The sequence below is a fragment of the Rhinoderma darwinii genome, chromosome 3 (assembly GCF_050947455.1).
Source record: "Rhinoderma darwinii isolate aRhiDar2 chromosome 3, aRhiDar2.hap1, whole genome shotgun sequence".
Classification (NCBI taxonomy): Eukaryota; Metazoa; Chordata; class Amphibia; order Anura; family Rhinodermatidae; genus Rhinoderma; species Rhinoderma darwinii.
This window is the reverse complement of record NC_134689.1, coordinates 132460586-132475920: the sequence shown is the minus strand read 5'-3', so window position 1 is coordinate 132475920 and position 15335 is coordinate 132460586. Positions and strand designations below refer to the sequence as shown.

The 15335-nt window shown below is 45.0% G+C and overlaps 1 protein-coding gene across 4 annotated transcripts in view; it reads right to left on the bottom strand.

Moving 5' to 3' along the window:
- The window catches only part of NEDD1 (NEDD1 gamma-tubulin ring complex targeting factor), a 66834-nt gene that overhangs the window by 45737 nt on the left and 5762 nt on the right, over positions 1-15335 (bottom strand). The window lies entirely within an intron of this gene.

Genomic DNA, 15335 nt, shown 5'->3' with positions numbered 1-15335 from the left:
TAGATAGCGCAAAGGAGGAATGCTGGTATTAACCAGCATTTCTATCAACAAAGGTCATTTTTAAGTTCAAGTACAAAGAATGAAAAGCGGACGACAGGCTAGATAATATCTGAAATGGCAGAGACCTCTAAGTGGCAAAAAATAGAATTTGCTAGCTTACTATTGCCTCAGTAGTCTTGATCTTAAAGCTTCACTTTGATTGAAGTTCAAAGCAAAGGCTACCACAGCGTTGCATCCCGAGAAATACACCAGCCTTCTTTTAGGAAATATCCGAACACGATTGTTCAAGAATCTATGTAATCAGCAATAAACTGGGGCTCATCCCGAAAACAAAAAACAATATATAAAACTTAGAAGCTCATTCCCTCCAGGAAACATCCATTCTTTCACTTTAGTAATAAAAAATATATATATATATATACCAAAAAACAAAAACAGAAATTACAATTTACTTAACATAAACTGGCGCAATTTCAGTAAATTACTCAGATTACAGGATGAATTCTCTAATCTTACCTTAAAGGAAAACGGTCAGCAAGTAAGGGAGATGGGGGGCATTTTAAACTTATCGTTTCTTCTTGGCAATGTAAGTTGCATGATTTAGAAACGTTTAATTCCCCTGGCGAGTTGATCGCAAGTGCCACCAAGGCGAGACTAAACCTGGAAGTGCTCCTGCACTGCATGCTGCAAACCCCACCCCTCTGCTCTGAGTGGCGGATCTAGCAGTCTCCTGAATAAATGCTACAGCTGTCACAGAGCAGAGTGCCGCTTGCGACCGCCTCAATGTGGGAACCAAACGTTGCGAATTGCATGACTGAGAAAAGGCGAGTTTAAAATGTCCTCCCCCCTCCTCCATATCACAGTCAGCAGTTTTGTGGCCTCAACACTGCTGACTGGTTCACTTTAATAGAGCAGTCAAACTGTTGAAGGTAATAATAATTTAAGAACTGCATCTTATAAATCAATTAAAACGGTAATAGTCCTCATAGTTCTGCTTCAAAAAACCTTCACTGAGGTAAGTTGTGGCCAGACATACATGCAGTTAAGAAAACATCAGATACCGAATGTACCACTTGCAGTCATGTACAAAATTATAATTTCAGCACTGTCTTGAAAAGGAATTTGTGCTAAATATTGCATTTGCCACCAGATATAGAACATACAAATGACCATAATAATAGCACAATGAGTATTCCATTGACCACAAGGCCATTACATTTTAGATCACTAATACAGGTACCATACCTGTTCATGTCACCATCAAAATTTCTGCCTTAGGTCTGTATAGTGTGCTGCTCGAACAACGGGTTTATAACCCACGACTTATAAAGGTCTTCAAACCTGGCCAAGCTTTCTTACTATAACATAAATACAGTAAAAATATAGTATAGTACCGTGTTAGCCGGAAACAATATGCAATGTTATATACTTTTGTGTCAAAAAAGACAAAAATATAGTAGGTATGATACCTTTATTGGCGAACCATAAAAACTATAAATGTAAACTTTCAGAGCACACAGGCACCTTCAGGCAATTTACAAATGAATGACTTAGAAACAAGCACAACATTTAAGATGCTACACAAAGACAATTATTACATGAGGTGATACATCTATTACATGGACATACGTCACATCCCCATCAGACTGACTACAGATATATCCCTTATCTCCTAAGTCATCACCCCTATAACCTCGGTTTTATTGCCCCGGCTTATCTTAATGATGTATCACCTCATGTAAGAATTGTCTTTGTGTAACATCTTAAATGTTGTGCTTTTTTCTATGGCCTCATGCCCACTTCCGTTTTTCATTCAGGGTGCTAGCCATTTTTTTGACGGCTAGCACCCTTACCCATTCATTTCAATGGGGCCATGTACACAAAAGTTGATCATGTCCTACTTTGGTCCGAGATTCCCTGACCGTGGGGCCCATACAAGTCAATGGGTCCGTCAAAAAAACTGAAGGAACACAGAAGGCATCCGTGTGGCGTCTGTGTGTGACGGAGCCGTTGCCTAGCAGGGGCCAGAAGTACACGTAGCGAGAGATATTGCACTGCACTAATCGGCTGCCCCTTCGAGAGAAGAGGCTACCGATCAGAGCTGGATAGAGAGAAGGGGAAGCCATTTCGGGCAGAGTTTCCACAGCGGAACGCAGCGATAGAAAAGAAATAGAGGTTCATGCGCACCCCGGCCGTTGTCTTGGGGACGCGTCCCTCTTTTGACATCCAGTCCGACCTCCCTGGATGAAGCGGCAGTCCATGTGACCGCTGCAGCCGGTGATTGGCTGCAGCGGTCACATGGGATGAAACATTATCCCAGGAGGCCAGACTGGAGGAAGAAGCAGGGAGTTATGGGTAAGTAAAAAACTTTTTTTGTTACGGGTTTTTGGAGGAAACATTAGAAATCTATATTGTGAGTGCAGCGCTTGGTACTCGCTGTCCAGCGGTAGTCACTGTCCAGGGTGCTGAAAGAGTTACTGCCGATCAGTGCAGCCCCTTCTCTCTATCCAGCACTGATCGTAACTCTTTCAGCACCCTGGACAGTGACTACCGCTGGACAGGGAGTACCTCTCGGAAACACGGAAGTGTACACGGAGTACACACGAGAACCACACTGATACAATCACAGACACATGGATCCGTGAAAAACGGCCGTGAAAACGGAGATGGAAGTGTGCATGAGGCCTAAGTCGTTCATTTGTAAGCTTGCTTGAAGGTGCCTGTGTGCTCCGAAAGCTTGCATATAGAATTTTTATGGTTAGCCAATAAAGGTATCATACTTACTATACGTTCTTTTTGGACACAAAAGTATTTAACATTGCATATTACTACAACATATTAAATGTTTATATGTGAAGTATATATAACTTGCATACCACATACACTGCATACAGCTCTTGGCTTTAACCTATCAGCTATGCAGGTCAAGACCAAACAGATTACAGGTATAATTAATACAGTGATGAACACCACTCAAATTTTAGATTCTCCAGCGTGTAGAATTGTATACCCTAAATTATTAAGCATTAAAAATAAGTGTGCCTTCGGCTAAATCACCAAATTGGAAAACCCACCAGAGATATTAAAGAGGCTCTGTCACCAGATTTTGCAGCCCCTATCTGCTATTGCAGCAGATAGGCGCTGCAATGTAGATTACAGCAACGTTTTTATTTTTAAAAAACGAGCATTTTTGGCCAAGTTAAGACCATTTTCGTATTTATGCAAATGAGGCTTGCAAAAGTCCAAGTGGGTGTGTTTAAAAGTAAAAGTCCAAGTGGGCGTGTATTATGTGCGTACATCGGGGCGTTTTTAATACTTTTACTAGCTGGCCGTTCTGATGAGAAGTATCATCCACTTCTCTTCAGAACGCCCAGCTTCTGGCAGTGCAGATCTGTGACGTCACTCACAGGTCCTGCATCGTGTCGGACACATCGGCACCAGAGGCTTCAGTTGATTCTGCAGCAGCATCGGCGTTTGCAGGTAAGTAGCTACATCGACTTACCTGCTAACGCCGATGCTGCTGCAGAATCATCTGTAGCCTCTGGTGCCGATGTGTCCCCGCTCGTCTGACACGATGCAGGACCTGTGAGTGACGACACAGCGTGATCTCTCGAGAACACGCTGTGTCTGCACTGCCAGAAGCTGGGCGTTCTGAAGAGAAGTGGATGATACTTCTCATCAGAACGGCCAGCTAGTAAAAGTAGTAAACACGCCCCGATGTACGCACATAATACACACCCACTTGGACGTTTGCAAGCCTCATTTGCATAACTACAAAAATGGTCATAACTTGGCCAAAAATGCTCGTTTTTTTTAAAATAAAAACGTTACTGTAATCTACATTGCAGCGCCTATCTGCTGCAATAGCAGATAAGGGCTGCAAAATCTGATGACAGAGCCTCTTTAAGAGCAAGATCATTGAAGAACAGGCAAAACTAAAAACTTCATAAAAAGGTTAACATGAAAATAACCTCAAGGAAGGAAAGTCTTTATTTATTTTTTACTACATGACGGTACAAACAAATTCTTGATTTACTGCGAGCTTGAACGTGTAGTTTTGGCAATGAAAGACCAAACAGATTAACTATCACATTGTCAAAAACACCAATAACTGTTCCTATGTTGGTGGACTGTACAATGTTGCTTTCAAATTGCATTGTGTGGGAAAAAAGTATCAGGTACTGGTTTGTAATTGTTTTGTCAGCCTATACCAGAGACTACGTAAAATAAACAAAATGTGTTTTCTGAACAGGAACGGTCCATTGCCCTAATAGAAGTAGACTCCTTTTCCATCAATGACTCATTAATGCAGCGATTCCAATGCCCTGTGTGCTGAATCTATTTAACTCTGCCTTAGTTAAAATATAAAAAGATAGATGTATAGACCGTCAGATCAAGCGAATGTATATATATATATATATATATATATATATATATATATATATATATATCTCTATCTCAAAAATGTATGTATACAAAAACACATGTGCGGTGTAAAAGTCTTTGCCCCTCACCAGGATTTCCTTTTTTTCTGCTACGTTGTCCCACTCAAAGATCATCTAACTAATTTTAATAGAAGTTAAAGACAAAAGGAGTAAACACACAAAGCAGCTTTTAACCCCTTCCAGGCATTCGTCGTATGGCTAAGTCATGGAAAGCCAGTGCTTCCCGCAAATTGCTGCAGCCATATGACAAATAGATGGCACGGGCTCAGAAGCAGAGTCCGTGCCATCATTTCCGGGTGCCAGCTAGATGTTGCAGCTGACACCCTGCTGTAAGGCTGAGTTCATACGTTGCGGATTTCACGCAGATTTTACACTTTGCAACGCCTCTACTTTGCGTTAATTCTTGTGAAATCCCTAAAGGGCTGAGAAACTTTGTAGTTGCTGTTTTGAAGGGGTGCCGTTTTTAAAATGGGGTGATTTATGGGGACTTTCTAATATATAAGGCCCTCAAAGCCACTTCAGAACTGAACAGGTCCCTGTAAAAATAGACTTGACATTTTCTTGAAAACATGAGAAATTTCTGTTGCAGTTCTAAGTCTTGTAACGTCCTAGAAAAATACAAGGATGTTCAAAAAACTAAGAGACTCTTAAGTAGACAAACATTAATTAGCAACTATTTTGGGTGGTATAACTATCTGTCTTACAAGCAGATACATTTAAATTTTTTCACCAAATTTTGGCGTTTTTCACAATTAAATACTGAAAGTATCGACCAAATTTTACCACTAACAAAACCACAATGTGTCACGAGAAAACATTTAGAAATCGCTTCAATAGGTAAAAGCATTCCGAAGTTATTACAAATATTATGATATGTCAGAGTTAAAAAAAAAAAAAGGCTCAGTCAGGAAGGCCAAGAGTGGCTGCAGAGGGAAGGGGGTTAAATTATCATTATATTTATTGAGATTAAAGATTTTTTCAAAACCTTTATCATGCATATGAAACAGTAATTGCCCCTAAACCTAATAACTTGTTGTGCCACCCTTCGCAGTAACAACTGCAATGAAACATTTCCAATAACTTGCGACAAGTCTTTTACATGGCTGTGGAGGAATTTTGGCCCACTCTTTGCAAAAAAAAATTTTAATCCGGCTACATTGGAGGGTTGGAGTATAAACTGCCAGTTTAAAGGGGTTTTCCCATAATAGCTATTTATTATCTATCCACCAGATAGGTGATAAATATCTGACTGGTGGGGGTCAAGGCAAGACCGTTCTCGTGAAGGTCCCCGATACAACAACGATATTTGTGCTCTATCAGTTATGTCGTTGTCCAAGTCCTGCCAAAGCAAAGCAGCCCCAAGCCATCACACTACCACCACCATGTTTGACTGTTGGTTTGATGTTCTTATGGTGGTATGCAGTGTTCGTTTCGCCAGATGTAACAAGACCCATATCTAATATCAGTACACAAGCCATCTTGTGTGTCATCTAGATGTTTTTGCAAATGCGAAAAGAGCCGGTGTTCTTTTTTGGTGAAAAGTGCTTTGCACCTTGCAACTCATGAGTGCCATTTTCGTCCAGTGTCTTATTGTGGGATAGTGTACATTGACCTTAACTGAGGCAAGTGGGGCCTGCAGATATCTAGATTCTCTTCTGGGTTTTTGTGATGACCTGAATTATCCATGCGCTCTTGGTGATATTTTGGTGGGCCGGCCACTCCAATGCACCAAGTTTTCTCCATTTGTGGATAATGGCTTTCACTGTGATTTGCTGGCGTCCCAGAGCCTTAGCAATAGATTTGTAACCCTTTCTAGACTGGTAGATTTCAATGACTGTGTAATGACGGGGTAGGGAGACAGACAAGTGAGCCCTAATTTACCCGCCACTCAGTCCCTGCCTACTTGCACGGCCCGTCCTAGGCGACGGTCCCTACGCTCAATATGTGCACGACAAACAGACAAGGGTACACAGAAGCTAAGGGAAATGGGGCAGTTGCCCACGGCAACACCGTGAGCAACAAGAGTAGTGAACAAGCCAAGTGTACGAGGTACCAAACGCAGAGCAGGAGAGTAGTCAGTAAAGCCAGGGTCAATATGAAGCAGAGGGCAATAGTACAAGCAGCAGCAGCGGAGCCAGGAAACAGGCAGAATCACAGGCAAAGGAGGAGCAGAAAATGAAGGTATAAATAGACAGAGGGCGGGAGCTAGCTCCGTCTGGCCAGGCTGTAATAGGCTCTCCCACTTCTCAGCCTCCCAGCCCGAGTGGTAGATGATCGAGTCACTCTCAGACCTAGGAGTAGGTGCAGACTGATTAACCACGGGCGTCGACACAGAAGCTGTGTCTGGCAGACCCTTTAGGCTGGGTTCACACGAGCACATTAACGTCCGTAATGGACGGACGTATTTCGGCCGGAAATCCCGGACCGAACTCAGTGCAGGGAGCCGCGCTCCTAGCATCATAGTTATGTACGATGCTAGGAGTCCCTGCCTGTCCGTGGAACTACTGTCCCGTACTGAAAACATGATTACAGTACGGGACAGTTGTCCTGCAGAGGCAGGGACTCCTAGCTTCGTACATAACTATGATGCTAGGAGCCCCGCTCCCTGCACTGAGTTCGGTCCGGGACTTCCGGCCGAAATACGTCCGTACATTACGGACGTTATTGTGCTCGTATGAACCCAGCCTCACAGTACCCCCCCCCTTTTATGAGGGGCCACTGGACCCTTTCTAGGTGGACCTGGCTTATTGGGGAACCGAAGATGGAACCTCCTGAGCAATATCCCAGCATGAACATCCCGGGCGGGTACCCAAGTCCTCTCCTCAGGCCCGTATCCTCTCCAATGGACCAGGTACTGGAGGGAGCCTTGGACCATCCTGCTGTCCACAATCTTGGCCACCTCGAATTCTACCCCTTCAGGGGTGAGAACAGGGACCGGAGGTTTCCTCGAGGTAGCCAAGGACGGGGAGCAGCGTTTCAGGAGGTAGGCATGAAACACGTCGTGTATTCGAAAAGACGGGGGTAACTCCACTCGGAAGGAGACAGGGTTAAGGACTTCAATGACCTTGTACGTCCCTATATACCGGGGAGCAAATTTTTTTAAGACAGCCACACCAGATCCCCGACCACAAACAAGGGGTTAGCAGAACGTCTTCTATCTGCCTGAGTCTTTTGTATGCTCTGGGACGCCTCTAGGTTCTTCTGAACCTGGGCCCAGACTGTGCACAGTTCCCGATGAACGACATCTACCTCGGGATTGTTGGAACCACCAGGTGAAATGGAAGAGAACTGTGGATTAAACCCAAAATTACAGAAAAAGGGGGAGACCCCTGACGAGTTACTGAGCCGGTTATTAAGGGAAAATTTGGCGAGGGAAATGAAGGAGACCCAATCATATTGACAGTCAGATAAAACACCTTAAATATTGTTCTAGAGACTGATTAGTCCTCAGTTTGGCCATTAGTTTCAGGATGGAAGGCCGAGGAGAAGGACAGATCAAGCCCCAACTTCTTACAGAAGGCTCTCCAAAACAAGGAAACAAATTATACCCCTCTGTCAGAAATTATATTGACAGGAACCCCATGGAGATGCAGGATGTGTTTGACAAACAAGGTAGTTAACGTCTTAGAATTGGGTAGTTTCTTGAGGGGCACATCTTACTGAAGCGGTCTACTACAACCCACGCCACCGACTTGCCTTGAGATGGAGGCAGATCGGTGATAAAATCCATGGAGATATGGGTCCAAGGTCTCTGGGGAATGGGCAAGGAACATAGTAAGCCCGCTGGTCGGGACCTGGGAGTCTTGGACCTAGCACAAATTTCACAAGCGGCGACGTAGGCCTTAACGTCTTTAGGCAACCCAGGCCACCAATAGTTTCTGGCAATGAGGTGCTTGGTACCCAGGATGACCAGATAGTGCAGAGTCATGATTTTCCCTGAGTACCCTTAGCCGGAATTGCAGAGGAACAAACAGCTTGTTCTCAGTAAGGTTCCCGGGAGCTGAACCTTGATCAGACGCAATTTCGGAGACCAAGTCAGAATCAACAGAGGAAACGATTATACCTGGGGGCAAAACACAAGCAGGATCTTCCTCCGAAGGAGGGCTGGCCAAGAAACTACGCGACAGTGCATCAGCTTTAATATTTTTAGACCCAGCCCTATAGGTGACCAAAAAGTTGAACAACGCCCATCGAGCTTGTCTCGGGTTTAGCCTCCGGGCAGATTCTAGGAAAACCAGATTCTTGTGGTCGGTAAGGACCGTTACCTGGTGCCTAGCCCCCTCCAAGAAGTGGCGCCACTCTTCAAATGCCCATTTAATGGCTAAGAGTTCGTGGTTGCCAATGTCATAGTTACTCTCAGTGGGCGAGAACTTCCTGAAGAAGTAGGCACAGGGATGGAGATGGGTGAGGGACCTGGTACCCTGGGACAAGACAGCACCCACTCCCACCTCAGAGGCGTCAACCCCCACGATAAATGGCTCCATTTGGTTAGGCTGAATCAGCACTGGGGCCGAGATAAAGCACTTCTTAAGGACCTCAAAAGCCTGGACCGCCTCAGGAGGCCAGTGGAGGCTTAGCGATGACCGAGAAGTTAGCAATAAATCTCCTGAAATAATTAGCAAACCCCAGGAAGCACTGCAACGCCTTCAGGGATGCAGGTTAGACCCATTCAGCCACAGCCTGAACCTTGGCAGGGTCCATGCGGAATTCATGAGGAGTGAGGATTTGACCCAAAAATGGTATCTGCTGCACCCCAAATACACATTTTTCCGTTTTAGCAAACAGTTTGTTTTCCCGAAGGGCATGGAGCACCTTCCTGACATGCTCAATGTGGGAGGACCAGTCCTTGGAAAACACAAGTATGTCATCAAGGTACACTACAAGAAATACCCCCAGGTAGTCTCTTAAAATATCATTTATGAAATTCTGGAAGACCACGGGAGCATTACACAACCCAAAGGGCATGACGAGGTATTTGAAATTACCTTCGGGCGTGTTAAACGCAGTCTTCCACTCATCCCCCTCTCTGATGCGGATAAGGTTATAAGCCCCCCGTAGATCAAACTTAGAGAACCATTGGGCCCCTGAACCTGATTGAAGAGATCAGGAATCAAAGGAAGGGGATACTGGTTCCTTACAGTGACCTTATTCAAGTTTCGGTAATCGATGCACGGCCTAAGACCACCATCCTTCTTCCCTACGAAGAAGAAGCCAGCACCTACCGGAGAAGTAGAGGGGCGAATGTAACCCTTGGCCAAGCATTCCTGGATATACTCTCTCATGGCTTCACGTTCGGGACAAGAGAGATTAAATATCCTACCCTTAGGGAGCTTAGCTCCTGGTACCAAATCGATTGCGCAATCGTATTCTCTATGAGGAGGTAACACTTCGGAGGCCTTTTTAGAAAAAACATCAGCAAAGTCCTGAATAAACTCAGGTAGAGTGCTCACCTCCTCGGAGAGAAATAAAATGAACAGAAAAACATGACGTCATGCATTCATTACCCCATTTGGTAAGATCCCCAGTATTCCAGTTAAACATGGGATTATGCATCTGCAATCAGGGAAGGCCTAAAATCAAATCGGACGATAATCCCTGCATCACCAGTACAGAGCACTGCTCCAAATGCATGGAGCCAACAAGGAGTTCAAAAACAGGGGTATGCTGTGTAAAATAACCATTAGCAAGTGGTGTGGAGTCGATACCCACTACCGGGACAGGTTTAAGCAAATCAATCAATGGCATAGCTAGAGACATAGCAAATTCCACAGACATAATATTAGCAGAAGACCCTGACGGTAGCAGACCTACCCTCAAAAGAAACCTGAAAGGGAAGCAAGATCTTATTAGGTTTCATATTTACGGGAAATACCTGTGCGCCCAAGTGACCTCTCCGATGCTCACTTAGGCGCGGAAGTTCTTCTGGCTGCTTATTCTTACGCCTAGGACAGTTGTTCACTTGATGCTTGTCATCCCCACAGTAGAAGCAGAGACCACTCTTCCTGCGGAGCTCTCTACGATGTTGGGGAGACACGGAGGCCCCGAGTTGCATTGGTTCATCCGAGTTTTCCGTGGAAGAACGAAGCAACGGAACCTTGGGAGCTATCATGGGGGAGCCAGAGGAGAAAGCACAAAAATGTTCAAGTCGTCGTTCCCTGAGACGTCGGTCAAGACGTACCGCTAAAGCCGTAACCTGATCTAGAGAGTCAGAAGAGGGATAGCTAACTAACAGGTCTTACAGGGCGTTCGACAGACCCAACCTAAACTGCCACCTCAAGGCAGGGTCATTCCACCGAGAAGCTACACACCACTTCCTAAAGTCCGAACAGTACTCCTCAACGGGTCTCTTACCCTGACGTAAGGTCACCAGCTGACTCTCTGCAAAGGCAGCCTTGTCAGTCTCGTCATATATGAGCCCGAGAGCAGAAAAAAAAAAAGATCAACGGAGGAAAGTTCAGGGGCGTCAGGAGCCAAGGAGAAGGCCCATTCTTGGGGCCCGTCCTGGAGCCGGGACATAATTATACCCACTCGCTGGCTCTCAGAACCTGAGGAGTGGGGCCTTAGACGGAAATAGAGCCTACAACTCTCCCGAAAGGAGAAAAAAAGGCAACTTGAGGTGGGGTTCAAGAGGTGAGGTGGGGGGCACTACCAGGGTAGCAACATGCTGTTAGTCCCTCTGAGCCAGGGCTTGGACCTGCAGGGAGAGGCCCTGCATTTGCTGAGCCAGGGTCTCAAGGGGGTCCATAGTAGTGTCAGGGACCAGGGTAGAAAAGGTAAATGGGCCTGTGATTATGTAATGACGGGGTAGGGAGACAGACAGGTGAGCCCTAATCTACCCGCCACTCAGTCCCTGCCTACTTACACGGCCCGTCCTAGGCGACGGCGTACAACTGGGTGACGGTCCCTACGCTCAATATGTGCACGACAGACAAACAGACAAGGGTACACAGAAGCTAGGGGAAATGGGGCAGTTGCCCATGGCAACACCGTGAGCAACAAGAGTAGTGAACAAGCCGAGTCAAGCCAGGAGTGTACGATGTACCAAATGCAGAGCAGGAGAGTAGTCCGTAAAGCCAGGGTCAATATGAAGCAGAGGGCAATAGTACAAGCAGCAGCAGCAGCAGAGCCAGGAAATAGGCAGAATCACAGGCAAAGGAGGAGCAGAAAATGAAGGTATAAATAGACAGAGGGTGGGCGTTAGCTCCGTCTGGCCAGGCTGTGATAGGCTCTCCCACATCTCAGCCCGAGTGGTAGATGATAGAGTCCCTCTATCAGACTTCGGAGCAGGTGCAGACTGATTAACCACGGGCGTCAACACAGAAGCTGTGTCTGGCAGATCCTTTACGGACTGTTTCGCATCTTTGTTTGCATCTCTTTAGAACATCACGTGCTGCTTTTTGAGACGTTCTAGCCGGCTTCACATTGCCGGACTATTTAAGTAATGTTTAGATTTAACAGGTCTGGCATGCCTGGAGGTGGCTAGTGAAATTAAACCCAATTGTCAACTGAATTTGGTTAACTGCTTAAATTTGGTGGCTAAGGGGACAACTACTTTTTTTACATAGGGTCTGGAAGGGTTGAAAAGTATTTTTCCTTTGATAAATGAAATTATTTTATAAAACAGCATTTTGTGTTTACTTGGGTTATCTTTGTCTAATGGGAATCCCTTGGCGACATGTGACATAACTGTACATCACAACTGCCAAGGTGGATTATGGAGCGGGTTCACTGGCTGAGCCAGATTCAAAGTGAGTTTACAGCCGACAACTCATTGCAACAGCTGGGATCAGAAATAGCGACCGCAGCATTTAAGTCATAAGAAAGAGGAAGCAGATCCTTCAGCTAGTCCATTGGCCCTCCCTGCGACTCGATTGCGTGGTGGCGATGGTTGTCATGGCGGCCTGGGGGCCTCATGAACGCCTGCCATTTGATCATCTGCTATTAAGCACAGCCGGGGGCTTAAAGAGGCTCTGTCACCACATTTTAAGTGCCCCATCTCCTACATAATGTGATAGGAGCTGTAATGTAGGTGACAGCAGTGGTTTTTATTTAGAAAAAACTATAAATTTTCACCAAGTTATGACCTATTTTAACTTTATGCTAATGACTTTAATGCCCAACTGGGCGTGTTTTTACTTTTGACCAAGTGGGCGTTGTGGAGAGAAGTGTATGACGCTGACCAATCCGCGTCATACACTTCTCTCCATTTATTTACTCTGCACATCATGATCTAGCAAGATCACTATGTGCAGTCACATACTCACACATTAACGTTACTGAAGTGTCTTGACCGTAAATAGACATCACCTCCAGCCAGGACGCGATGTCTATTTACAATCCCGACACATCGGTAACGTTTGTGTGGGACTTACAACACAGCAAGCGTGATCTCGCTGTAAGCTGTCATTTACAGCGAGATCTCGCGGCAAGATCAGGCGGTGTCGTTGATTGGCATGGCATCCTTGGGACCTGATGAAGGCCCTCAGTTCCGCCATCTTTGTACTCCTACGAAGCCCTGCTTCATAAGAGACTGTCAGAATCACGATATACTACAATAGATTAATATTGCAGTATATAATGCAAGCAATTCAACGATTGCTGGTCCAAGTCCCCTAGGGGGACAAGTAAAACAAGTTTATTTAATAAAGAAAACATTTAAAATTAAAAGTTCAAAAAACCCCACCTTAAAAATTTCTAGCGGAGTGGAGACCTTGGAAATTGGCTCAATGCCACAGTTTTTTCCAGTTTCCCACTACATTATATGGTACAATAAATGGTGCTGTGAAAATCTACAACTCATCCCACAAAAAAAAAAAAAGCCCTCATACGGTAATATTGATGGACAAATAAAAAAAATAGAGTTACGGCTTTTGGAAGGTGGGGAGAAAAAAAAAAACTAAAGTGAAAGCCAGAAAGACCGGGTTAATTCAGGTACACGAATAGCTTGGTGTTACACTGATTTGGTTGTGAAACCAGTGGTATGGCCATTTTTCCAAAGCGTCCCAGAATCAATTTTTCAACAGAACACCAGGCCGCATGTTGCTTGTGCTACTTTGAGCAGGCTATGTGGCCTAAACAAGCTACCATGGCCTGCAGTGTCCCCGGACTGGTCTCCCATCAAGCACATCTGGGACGTCATTGGTGGGCAATTGCAAAGTCAGCAGCCAATCTTGATGACTTGCGTGCCCAAGTGCATTCAGCGTGGCATAATATTCCTCAGGCGACCATTAATAACTACATTGATAGCTTCATTGATAGAATGCCAAGGCTCATACTCTATACTGAATAAATCATGGTGTTTGGAATAATTTGTTTCCATTTTTATATCATTTGCATATCATTAACATCAATCCTGCGATTTCCACAATACCAAAACAATGTTGAGGAGAGTAGATTGCCTGTCAGTTTAAGGGTTATTCAGATGAACGTTTAAATCGTCGGTGACGGACACTTTGTTTTTTTTTACGGTTGTCGCACGGCTGCATGTATTTCTATGGGGCTATTCACACGGCCGTTGTTTTAACAGACCGTGTAAACGGTCCATAAAAAATAGGACAAGTCCTATTTTTGTCCGTTTTCAAGGATCCCTCAAAGTCTATGAGTGATCCGTGAAAACTGGTCCCACACGAGTGCAAATCGAAGGTGAAGAGGCCGATTTGACACAGGTTCATCTAAATAAGCCCTTACATTGACAGGAAATAATGCTGTGGTATACCAAGTATACCAAAGCATATCTGCGATCAGATCATCGCAGAGTGAAGACCACTAGGGAAACTTAAATTAAAACAACTGTTTAAGTTTATTAAAACAAAATATATATAAAAAAAATTAAAAATAAAAGCATAGACTTATATGGCATTGCAGCGATCATAACAGCCCGAACAATAAACGTAACACATTAAGGCTTCGTTCACATCTGCGTTGGGGTCCCGTTCTGACGTTCGAGGTTTCCGACAGAAACAAGAGGTTTCCGTTTGAATCACCAATGATTTCAATGGTGACGGTTCCGGTGCCCATGGTTTCTGTTTGTGTCTGTTGTGCACCGGTCGACTACGCTATTGCTTCCGGCAAAACGACGGGTGCGGTGCACAACAGACGCAAACGGAAACCATGGTCACCAGAACCGTCACCATTTAAATTAATGGTGATGGAAACGGAAACCTCTGGTTTCCGTCGGTGTCAGTTTGTCTCTGCTCAGGGTCTCGTTCTGATGGAAACCTCCGACAGAACATCACCCCAACGCAGATGTGAACGAAGACTAAACCGTCCAGTGAACACGATTAAAAAAAAAAAAAAAAAAATGTGAACAATTTTTTAAATAAACAAAAAGACAAAACTGTCCAAATTGCCTTTTTTTTCTCCATCCCCCCCCCAAATTAAAAAGTTAATCAATAAGTCCCACGTACCCCAAAATAGTACCAATGGAAACTACATCTCAGGCCCCATGCACACGACCGTAAAAACTCCCGTAATTACGGGCCCATAGACTTCTATTGGCCACGGGTACCTCCCCGTATGCTTACGAGAAGGTGCCCGTGCCGTTGAAAAAGATAGAACATGTCCTATTTCAGGCCGTAATTACGGCACGGGAAGCCCATAGAAGTCTATGGGGCTCCCGTAATTACGGGTGACTACGTGTGTGCACCCGTAGTTACGGGAGCGTTGCTAGGCAACGTCAGTAAATAGTCACTGTCCAGGGTGCTGAAAGAGTTAAACGATCGGCAGTAGCTGTTTCAGCACCCTGGACAGTGGCTGCCGATCACGATATAGATAAAGCTGTAAAAAAATAAATAAAAAAAAAAAGACGTTCATACTTACCCAGAACTCCCTGCTTCTTCCTCCAGTCCGGCCTCCTGGGAGGACATTACAGCCCAGGTGACCGCTGCAGCC